Source organism: Ranitomeya variabilis, chromosome 6 (assembly GCF_051348905.1).
Source record: "Ranitomeya variabilis isolate aRanVar5 chromosome 6, aRanVar5.hap1, whole genome shotgun sequence".
In the NCBI taxonomy this organism is placed as follows: Eukaryota; Metazoa; Chordata; class Amphibia; order Anura; family Dendrobatidae; genus Ranitomeya; species Ranitomeya variabilis.
Window position 1 is genome coordinate 421,444,975 of NC_135237.1, and position 11,851 is coordinate 421,456,825.

Consider the following 11,851-nt stretch of genomic DNA (forward strand, 5'->3'; position numbering starts at 1 on the left):
TTTCAAAACTCTTCAAATCTATTTCGTAAATCACAATCAGAAAAAGAAAAACTCCCCCAAATAAAAGAGAGTTTTTGCTTAAAAAAATCACGAGTGTTTCAAAATTTAATAGGATGACCTTAGCTGTGTGAAGTTGGCACCCCATGTTCTCAAAAGATGAATAAAAATACACCATTCGTTTGTGCTGCGTTTGTGCTGGTTTGTGCCGCAAAAATGAACGTTTGCGCCGCTTTGGTTCCCGAGATATTGCGCGTTATATTTTTATGAAGCTCCGCCCACTTTCCACCCCATGTTCTTAAATTTTAAAAATGAATACACCATTCGTTTGTGCTGCATTTGTGCTGGTTTGTGCTGCAAAAATAAACGTTTGCACCGCTTTGGTTTCCGAGATATTGCGCGCTCAATTTGCTGAAACTCCACCCACTTTCCACCCCATGTTCTTAAATTTTAAAAATGAATACACTATTCGCTTGTGCTGCGTTTGTGCTGGTTTGTGCTGCATAAATAAACGTTTGCACCGCTTTGGTTCCCGAGACATTGAGTGCTAGCTTTGCTAATGCCCCATTTTAGTTGCATCAAAAAACATAGTGGTCATCAGAGAAGTTAATAGAGCATTAAGGGATTACAGTAGCATACATGGTTTATTATGACATACACAGGGTTAATACTTCATACACCGTGACTGGTCAGTGATGGGAAGAGGTTATACCTGGCAGAGGAGGTAATGTCTGTATGTACATCTCTGCTACCTGAGTTGTAACTCCGCCTCCAGCGATGTCATAGTGATGTCATAAGCCAGAGGTCGGCATTCTGTGGGGGCTAATGTCTGTTTACATTTCATTATGCAGAGTCGAGGTTATTGCCTGAGCAGCATTAGTTGACACTCTCACCTATTGAGTGGGGATAGTTTCGGCTTCCACCATATTCGTGACACCAGACCATTCACCCTGGAGGGAACCGCAGACTAGTAAAGAGTTTGCACCATCACTGAGGAACAAGGTCAGGTTACTCCTGGATTTATAACCTCTACAGCTAAGCACGAGTGCCATTGGTTGTAGTCATTCATTTATTTTCACCCCAGTAGTAAGGCAGGGCATGTTAATGGGTGGAGCCAATGGGCGGGGTCAAGGGGGCAGCAAAATTAGCTTTCACCTAGGGTGGCAAAAACCCTTGCACCAGCCCTGAAGCCCATTATACCTAGCAAACATTGTTTAGCCAAATTACGTTGCACTATAAAAAGAATTCCAGGGAAAAAAAAAAAGTGATTACTTTTGACGTTGGCCAGTTTATGTAAAGTGACTGTCATCTTCTATGAAAATCTTTGCATAAATATGCAATGACCGTAGACATCACCACTTTGTGTGTGATGGATTTGGATTGCAGTGTGAATATGGCTGGGTTAACATTACATTTGGGCATACTGGGCATACGGTCCATTCATTTCTATGGTCCGCAAGTGACTCTAGTTGGCTAATTTTTGCTCCATATGCGGTTTTCTTGCTGGACTCAAAACCGTGGTAGACCATGATTTTGTGTCTGGCTCAAAACAAAAGTATTGTTATTTTAATATAGCTGTCCAACTAAACAGGACCTTCAGAGCTTAATAAATCTTTGCAAATCAAACACAGATAAAAATGGAATTACCAATAACAGATGAAACTTTGTAGACAGCAGAACTGTTTAAAGAACCATGAAACGGTTTAATCATAATGGGAAATCCACATTAACAAAATGTTAACAGAATAAAAAAATATTGGTAAGGCATATTTTAGGTTATTTTAAACATACACTTTAAGCACCAATACAACCTTAGAGGAAAGCGTTACTAACACTTTGTTTGGTGCCAAGATACTTTTAAACTTTCCACAACAATCTTGCAGCCTGTGACATGCCACGGGACTCATGATGAGACAGATTCTCCACATATTCACTCCTCCTTTGTAAATATTACAACATGGGGTTGTATCTTGGTCTTTGCAGAGGCTGTTGTAATAAAGTCACACAGGTCATCATATTTCTCCCAGCCATTACATTTTCTTCTACAATAGGCAACATAATGACCAAGAGACATATTGCCAGTTCCTGGAATGAAGGCAACAACCCCTCGTAGCACAAATGAATGACTGTCCAGATGTATGTTCACAGGTATTTCGGACAGTGTATACTGTGTTTCTGCACTTATTTCAATACAAAGTACTTGTCCAGTGGTGCAGCTGTGCGTGACCGAACCACTGCAAAGGAATTTCAATGAAGATCATCCTGAATTTTCAAGCCATCTGGACACTCTTGAGGTGACTTTAATGGCTTTAGACATTTTGAAACATTTAGGTGTAGCCCATCTTCCAATGCTAGCTGAAGTTTACTAAGTCCATTAGTTTCTAAAATATGTATATTGATTGGCAGAAGAGGGATTGCTCTTGAATTAGCTATATTTCTATCGCAGTACACAGAAGAACACTGTGTTTTAATTATTACACTTGGTACCTGTCTCATTGTCATTGAGATTATGTGTGCAACATTACATTCAGCATTGACCTGCCTCACACCTGACTTCAGCTGAACATATTCAAATATTCCAGACAGTATTTTAGCCCTCATTGTATAAACTTCCTTTCCAACTCCCTTTGTCACAATTGTCTGCACCAATTCAAAAATTTCAACGGTGTTCTCTTTGTTGACATAATTGCAAAATAATCCACTGTCCCAGAATGCACAACAAAGACACTGGCAAAATGAATCAAATGCACAGGTATTAATGATACTTATAAGCTTTTTGTTTACTTGTATTGGTTTTTTAGCTAGATGGTTACCATTTTTCAAAATGCTCACCTTTTTTTTTCGGTTAAATTTTGTGTCCATGTGCAGCAACTCGGAACATGGGGTTAGGTAGGACAATCTCTTTTTTGGAGGAATACTGAGACCTTCCCAATTTTCAACAGGCTGCTCCTGCAAGCTACTTTCATCACCCAATTTTATGTGAACTTGTGAATCCTCCTCACAGTTGCTGTTTTTTTGCCCATTCTCTTGGCTCATATTTTCACTGCTTTCGGTTTTCTTTATGAGAACTGAGGAAAGTCTCATTTTGCCTTCCATAAATTCAAGGTGACGAATTACAAATCGGTCGGTTCTAATAGGGAGACATTCATGTTTAAAGAGTCCATTTTTTATGTTCTTAAATTCAGCCTCAACATTTGCAGAACTTGCTGTCATGTTCACACTTTTAAAGTGTGGAACCAATATGGCTGTCCAAAGTGGAAGGTAACATGCCATTCTTAAAAGATTTGGAACAAGTTCTGGAAGGAAATGTAAATTGTCTCGGTCACCATGATTTGCTGCAAGCATCTTACTCCTTTCACAAATTTCTGTTGCCCATATTTTCAGGTCTGTTTGGCATGGTTGAATTGGCTCATCCTCTTGTTCTTTCATCTCTACTCCATAGTCATCTTCAGTGACAGTGGGTAAAACACGTCCCTCTGCAATCCGCCTCTTCAGTTGAACTTTGCTAGTCTCTGATAAAACTGGTGTGCCTCTGTCATCATTCCCTTCTGATTCACTAAAAGCAACAACTGAAATTGAATGAATGAGTTCTCTCGCATCATCAAGTGATGTAGACTGTAGAAGTTGTGCCATTGCTCTGAGATAGAATTCCCTTACTCTGTTTCCAGCTTGCCTCAGACATTCCCATCGGCTAATAAGCTTGATACAGTGCGCAACATCAATTCTAATAAAGCATGGTGGTAGTTTTGATGCAAAATTCCTGGTCAACACTCCAAAACACTGATTTATATATGTCTTCAAGTCGGGGTAAGGAGTGAAAGCCTTAACTAGAGCTCCAAGCAAAGCGAGGGAGAAATCACAAACTGCTTCCTTTGGAACAGTAGCACCTGCTTGTTTCCATTCTGTCAGCCATTGTGCTATAGAATTAATAGTATGGCTCTCAGAAAGCATCTGCACTACTGGCATATGATCTCCACTCGAACACAAAACCCCTTGGTACAAAAAGATGTGTCCAGAAATGCCAACAGGTCTTTTTAGTTTTCTCACTACTGAACCTGTTGCATCAAAACTTACACAGGAACCCAAGTTCTTTGACTTTATTTGGTACACTTGCATCTGAGACGGGGTCCAGTAATGGCAAAAAAATTTATCTAGACCAATGTTGTGTATGCTTCCAGTGTGAGGAACACTGTATTTCAGGAGATGTAATGAAAGAATTGGGTCCTTGTGCATTAACTCTCTTTCGCCAATCTCTTGCTTGGCTTTTCTTAACGTTGCTAGATTTGGTAGATGGCTAGGCTCAGGGTCACCAACATCCATAACTTTATAAGCCTCAGCTGCTCGCCATACATGTGCTTGTTTTCGTCCTTCCCAGAGTTCTTTTGACAACCTTTTTCTTAAATCTCCTGATAATTTACGTTTTGATTTTCCTGTGTGGAGACTGTCATCAATATTGCAGATCATACACTTAAGCACTACTGGCTTAGCAATCTCTGGTATTGCTTCAACTTTTATGGATAGTTGTGCATCACACTCTGTGCAGCACCCTGTTATATCTATGTAGTTAGATACAACATTTGGATAAACCTTTGCCCTCCTGAATTTAAGTGTGCACGATGACTTGATATTTTTCCAGATCTCCTCATTCAATATGTGAGTCCATGTACCAGGTTTTAAGATTGTGTATTCTCTTTTATCAGCATACATAGATTTGTCATTGTAAATTACTTTTTCAGGCCAAATTTTGATCCAGCTCTGAAAAGAAAGACTGAACTCAAACTGAATGTCATAGCACTGAACTGATGAATGACTGTCCTCTGTTCCTTCTGAGCTCTCACTGTTGGAAGGTTGTTTTGGGATATTTGTAACATCTTTGTACAGACCAAGGGCTTCCCATACATTGTGCCGATTTGTCTTTACAAACGTGTAAAGGTTTTTTGGTGAAATTTTGTTATTTAATTTTTGACACAAGTCTACCCATACTTTTTCTGAGGGGAATGCTATTGCCTGTCCTGTAATAATTTTTTCATGTGAAGAACAGATGACATTTATAATGTCATCATAGTCACAGGCTGGCTTCCTGGGCATCTGATCAAAACAAAAAATGTTTTTTTTAGTTTTACATGCAGTTTATTATATGGAAAATAATTGATTACATAATTTTTAAAAGTTAAGATACAGTGGTCCCTCAACATACAATGGTAATTAGTTCCAGGTGAATCATCGTATGTTAAAACCATACTGGAGCAGCAGGTGATGCTGCATTCAACAGAGTCCTTCATATGTTGAAATGATCGTATGTTGGGGCCATTGTATGTGTTGAGGGATCACTGTACTGAGATTAAATAATCCTATTCTTAGCAAGCTCACTTCTCTCTACTTTTACAGATGAAAAGTGTATTGTGTATCTCTGCCTCTCCCATAGTAATAATTGGTGGGGGCGTGCCTGCCACAGCAAAGCCCTGTGGTTGGCAGTCACTCTGCACAGGGCGGTGATTGCTCCATGCAGGGGAGCACTGAGGGCGACTGCAGGAGATTGCAGGGGGTCCCAGTGGTCAGTACCAAACCCCCCCCCCCCCCGGGGGGGGGGATAGGGGATAAGTTTTGCAGCAGAGTACTCTTTTAATGGGTTAAAGCATTACTGTAATTACAAACAACTTGTTGTGTTGGAGAACTACAACCCCCAGCATACCCGGACAGCCTTTGACTGTCCGGTCATGCTGGGAGTTGTAGTTTTGCAACACCTGCAGGCACCCTGCTTGGGAAACACTGTTGTAGATAGATAAAAGTACAACTCCATGATTGAACTAAAGTTTCTTTGCTCAGGTAATAGCTTTGCAGAAATCTACCAAGACAGTTTAGCACATTTTCAGTTCAAATAAGTAAGTACACTTGATTTACCCTGGGAGTCTCTCAGCTAGTAGTCAGATTGTTAGGCATACATTTGCTTAGGCCTTTCACCAAGTTACAGTGTGTGGGGGAGGGGCATCACAAGCAGGAAATTTCATATGAAGTATGGGGTCTAGTAAGGAACAATTTATACATTTTTTTTATTATAAAATTGCTATGGCTAGCCGGTGTTTTTCATTTCTTTTTATCTCCCTTTATCCATATATCAGTTACAGTGATTTGGGGCACAAACTCAGTGCGAGATTTCAAAAACCAAAGCAGCACAAACCAGCACAAATCCAGCACCAATGAATGGTGTATTCATTTTTGCAGCACAAACCAGCACAAACGAATGATGTATTCATTTTTAAAATTTGAGAACATGGGGTGGAAAGTGGGTGGAGTTACAGCAAATTGAGCGCGCAATATCTCGGAAACCAAAGCGGTGCAAACGTTTATTTTTGCAGCACAAACCAGCACAAACGCAGCACAAACGAATGGTGTATTCATTTTTAAAAGTTAAGAACATGGGGTGGAAAGTGTGTGGAGTTTCAGCAAATTGAGCGCGCAATATCTCGGAAACCAAAGCGGTGCAAACGTTTATTTTTGCAGCACAAACGCAGCACAAACGAATGGTGTATTCATTTTTAAAATTTAAGAACATGGGGTGGAAAGTGGGCGGAGCTTCATAAAAATATAACGCGCAATATCTCGGGAACCAAAGCGGCGCAAACGTTCATTTTTGCGGCACAAACCAGCACAAACGCAGCACAAACGAATGGTGTATTTTTATTCATCTTTTGAGAACATGGGGTGCCAACTTCACACAGCTGATGACCTTTCCCTTCTATGGGAAAATAATAGTTAAACAAGAACATTTACAACTTTACTACATTCATGTGTTATACGTGCTCTCTTCATGCACCCTGCTATTGATCTTTATGTTGTAAAAGTATCTCCTCTATAACCATCACTCTAACATGTAACGCAAATGAAAAAAAAAATCAACACTTTATTCAAAAAGCATCAGCACAGGAAAATCACAAGGATAACCCAGCAGTTACGTCATTGTGTTAGTCAATAAAAAGTAAAAGCCAAAGGCTCCGATCAACAGTTCTCAAAGCATCCGCTTCAGTTCTTTGAGCATCGTGTGTCCCTGCTCTATATGCCTTCTTCACATTTACGTATGCCTAAAGGAACAGGAACCGTTCATGACAGCTAGAAAGCGAGACAGATAGGCAGTGCATGAAAGAAAATGTAAAACACGATACTGGTTTCATCTGAAGTAAATACTCCAGCTATTCAAGGTGTATTTATCTCATTTGGAAATATCTTTTGAATTATTATTGATGTCTGTTGATCATATTGTAAAATCTTATGCATTCACAAAAAGACGGACCTCCTCATCTGCAATGTAGATTTAGTGGATGGAAGTAAATATTTCAAGGGTATTGGAGATTCGTAATTATACTAACAAACATTTCAAGGAACTGAAGGCAGACTTTTAGCCATATATGACCAATACGGTTACATGGTTAATAAATTAAGCTTATTAAGCATACCGTTTACATTAATATCCAGCAAGAATCTCACAGACCAGTTAGTCTGTCTTTAAGAAGCCATCCTACTCTGCACTCATTACCTGTATTAATTGCACCTGTTTGAACTCATTGCCTTTATAAAAGACACCTGTCCACACACTAAATCAATCCCACTTTAACCAGACCACCATGTGCTAGACCAAAGAGCTGTCTAAGGACACCAGAGATAAAATTGCAGAACTGCACAAGACTGGGATGGGCTACAGGACAATAGGCAAGCAGGTTGATGAGAAGCAACGACTGTTGGCAAAATTATTAGAAAATGGAAGAAACACAAGAATACTGTCAAACTTCTTCAGTCTTGGGTTCCATGCAAGATCTCGCCTCTTGGGGTAAGGATGATTCAGAGAAAGGTCAGAAATCAGCAAAGAATTATATGGTGGGACCTGGTCAATGACTTCAAGAGAGCTGGCATCACAGTCTCAAACATTACCGTTAGTAACACACTACGCTGTCATGGATTACAATCCTGCAGGGTATGTCTTCAACGATGCCGAAGTCCCCCTGCAGCACCCGGGTAACCAGAGTAAACATCGGGTTACCATTGTAAAAGTAAAAATAAAAACACTACATACTCACCTTCTGATGTCTGTCACATCCCCCGCCGGCGGCTTCCCTGCACTGAATGTGTCAGCGCCGGCCGGCCGTAAAGCAGAGCACAGCGGTGACGTCAGTGCAGGTTAGCCGCCGGCGGGGGACGTGACAGACATCAGAAGGTGAGTATGTAGTGGGTTTTTTTTACTTTTACAATGGTAACCAGGGTAAATATCGGGTTACTAAGCGCGGCCCTGCGCTTAGTAACCCAATATTTACCCTGGTTACAAGTGAACACATGACAGCGGGTGATCAGCGACGAAATAAAGTTCTGGACTTCTAGCTCCGACCAACGATATCACAGCGGGATCCTGATCGCTGCTGCATGTCAAACACAACGAGATCGCTATCCAGGACGCTGCAACATCACGGATCGTCGTCGTTCTCGCTGCAAAGTCGCTTAGAGTGAAGGTACCTTTACTGTCACTGCATGGAAACATTGATTTTGAGGCTAGGCTGATGAACAAGAAAATCTCTAATAAAACACAGCAAGCAAATCCCTAATGAAACACAACAATAATACTGACGTAACCAGTGCTCCGTGCTGGAAAAAGTCTGCATCCTTTAGAGCCATGGACTCCACTCTACGTTCATTCATCCAATAGTCTTTAGTAAGGGAGAAGCTCTTCACAAAATGTAAATTAATTATGTAAAACTCAAACAATATGATTTTCTGGATTTTTTTTAAGATTCTGCCTCTCATAGTTGAAATGTACCAATGATAAAAATTACAGACCTCTCCGTTCTTTGTAGGTGGAAAAACTTGCAAAATCATTGATGTATCAAATTCTTTATTTTCCCCACTGCATATATATATGTATGTAAAATAAGGCAACTCTAATTTCTTTTGTTGTGTAACCATTATATGTTTAAATGGTTATTTTCAAGTGATTTAATTTATTTGTTGTTTCCTTTTCATTCTCAAGAACAGATGAATTTTTAATTTTATTGTTTACTGCTTATTTCCTAGGCTGATGGACTGCTGCAGTGGCCATTTTCCTAGGTAAGGACCATAGCATTTCAAAGCGCTACCTAACAGAAGTTGAACAATCCATCTAACTTCTCAGCCCATGCACTTCTCTGATGCTTTTATGGCAAAGCTGACTCTCTTTACAGCATCATAGAGTGCACTGTCAGTGGTGCAAATGTGCCGCTGGTCCAAACTGTCATTCATTCAGAAGCACAATCACAATTCCTTCTGGCAAACAAGCAGCTGTGAGGCCGGAGAGCAGTGTTATCTTATGTACTAGGCAAAACAATTTAACCCCTTATTTTCCCAATCACATAGTCACATGAGGGTTTGTCTTTTGTTGGATAAGTTGTGAAGTTGTGCTTTCGAATGACATTAATACTTTTATCATACTATGCACTGAAAAACGGGAGAAAAATATTCAGGTGCAGTGATATGTTGAAAAATATGCAACTTTAAAATTGTTTTTGCCATTTTGCTTTTATAGTATTCGTTGTATAGTAAAACAAAAATGACCCAGCAATGTGATGAAGCTATTTTGAGCTCTTTAACGCAAACACAGCGTATTCAACATAGCTGGCTATGGTTAATTGGATGGTAATCTTTAGTTTCTAACAGACTAACAGCCTGTTTAACAACAAAAAGACATTTTAGCCTTTGTAAATTATAAAAATGTTTCAAAAGTGTGCCTGCCTTGCTGGTGTTTATCTACATACAGTCAAAATAGAAGAAGTGATGTCTTTTTCACAAAAGGTGATCCAAAATTATCCCTGATTGGAGAGTAGCAAAAAAAATATTTTTTTGCAAAATGAAGAAGCCTTAGCTTTTTATCAAGCCATCCAAAAATAATTCTACAATATCACTGTTAGCAAATTGATGAGATAATAGCTTTTAATTAAGTCATCCAAAAAGTTTTGCAATTTTGAAAGAGAAGAAGCAATGTCTTCTTAACAAGCTGTTTAAAATGTATGCCTTTTCTGGGAGTAATTTCTGTTTATTTATTCTGAACAGGATAGGGTTACCAGCAGTAGTATAGTATAGATACAGAGCACAATGGCTAAGCAGAAGATGTGTGGGTTAGGCTATGTGCACACATTGCGGATGGGGTGCAGAATTTTCCGCACAAAATCTGCCTCTCCTGGCAGAAAACGCAGGTGCAGATTTGCCGCGGATTTTGTGCGTTTCTGTTGTGGATTTTGTGCGGATTTTCTGTGTTTTTTACCCCTGCGGATTTCTATAATGGAAGGGGTCAGAAATGCTGCAGTTCTGCCCAAAAGAAGTAACATGCTACTACTTTTGATCCGCAGCGGTTTTCTTGCGGATTTTTCCGCCCCATTAGCACAGCATTTTTTTTTTATTGATTTACATTGTACTGTAAATCACTGTGCGGAACTGCAGCGTTTCTGCGTAGAAAAATCCGCTGCGGATCCGCACTAATTCTGCATCATGTGCACACAGCCTAAATCAGCAGTTGCAATGGCAGGAGTAGGAAATACACAGTAAATATTCACGGCAAGTTTTGAAGATTAGAAAGAGGAACAAATCATATGGCATGGTGCATGAACCCCAGCAAATTGTGACCAAGCCCCTAGTCACACCACAAGCCACACCCATTTACCTTTTTTTCTCTATCCAGGTAGGAGGAAATGTCAGATGGGTGACGACAGTGAGGGACATTCAGCAGATGCACAATACCCAAATCTGCTTCTGTGCCACTGTATCCAGGACATTTTGGACTATAGATAAGCCAATTGATTCATGGGACTCCGGTCCAGTATCCAGGCCAGTGCTACATGCAGGCTGGATGGGAGACCCACAAATCTTCCAGTGTTCCCGGCATGGCTTTTGATGAGCCGGAGCTGGTGTAATGTCATCTGTGCATCATGTTCATCTCTAGTTCAGAACTATAGATCAATTTTTTTGATTCATTCATCATAGCAGTCATACCTTTCTCATTTTTAAGCAAGCTTCATTATATGACATCTGACTTTTTTGTGTCTGTAAAGCCGTGTTCACACATAGCGCAAATACTGTGTTTTTTTTGTTTTCTGCAAGTGTCCGCACCAAACTGTTTATTGAATTTTACTGTTTTTTTTTCTAATTTTCACCCTTATTTGATACGTTTTTGTGCAGATGTGAAGCCACAATTTTTAAATATTTTTTTTATAAAAAAGAAAAGCTTTCTTTCTATACTTAAAAAAAGTAACTTCTGGTTTTTTACATTAATTTTTTAGGCTCTACATAGAAGCCTCTATAGAAAAAAACAGCAGCTTTACACTACATTTATGCCACATATGAATATGGTCTCAGCATTAATCTTTATACTTCTTTTATGGGTTTAAAGAAGGAAAAAAAAAAATCAATTGCGCCATTTCCCGATCACAGTAAATAATCTGATCACTGTGTTGTGCAGGTTGTTATGATTACAGGCACACCAAATATGTCTGTTATTTGCTGATTTGTGATCTTTATTACTTTAATAAATGCACATTAAAAATGATATTATTGTAATGTTTTTTTCTTTATTTGTCATTTTATAGGAAGAAAAAAAATATTTTATTTTCCTGCTTGAATACAGGGGCATGGAAATACACTGTTATGTACAGCTGTCTCCAATGCAGCTTCAAGATTATAAAATCCTTCAATACATTTCAACTGTAGCTCATAGTTCTAGCAACTGCTTGTAATGATACATTTTGTGGGTTTTATCCTGGGGAGACCAGGTTGCACACAAAAAAGGAAATTACATTTTTGCAATTATCTTTCATTAGATTTTTAGAGGTTTTATAGGAACAAATAA

The 11,851-nt window shown here is 39.3% G+C and overlaps 1 long non-coding RNA gene across 2 annotated transcripts; it reads left to right on the top strand.

The window, feature by feature from the left end:
- Positions 1–809: 809 nt before the first annotated feature.
- On the top strand, positions 810–11,643 carry LOC143781211 (uncharacterized). 2 transcript variants are annotated; one of them, XR_013216624.1, is made up of 4 exons: positions 810–999; positions 2,049–2,291; positions 9,052–9,084; positions 11,592–11,643. It is a non-coding gene; the product is annotated as an uncharacterized LOC143781211 (long non-coding RNA). The 2 variants fall into 2 exon arrangements; XR_013216623.1 differs by lacking the exon at positions 11,592–11,643 and adding an exon at positions 11,286–11,456.
- The last annotated feature ends 208 nt before the right edge of the window (positions 11,644–11,851 follow it).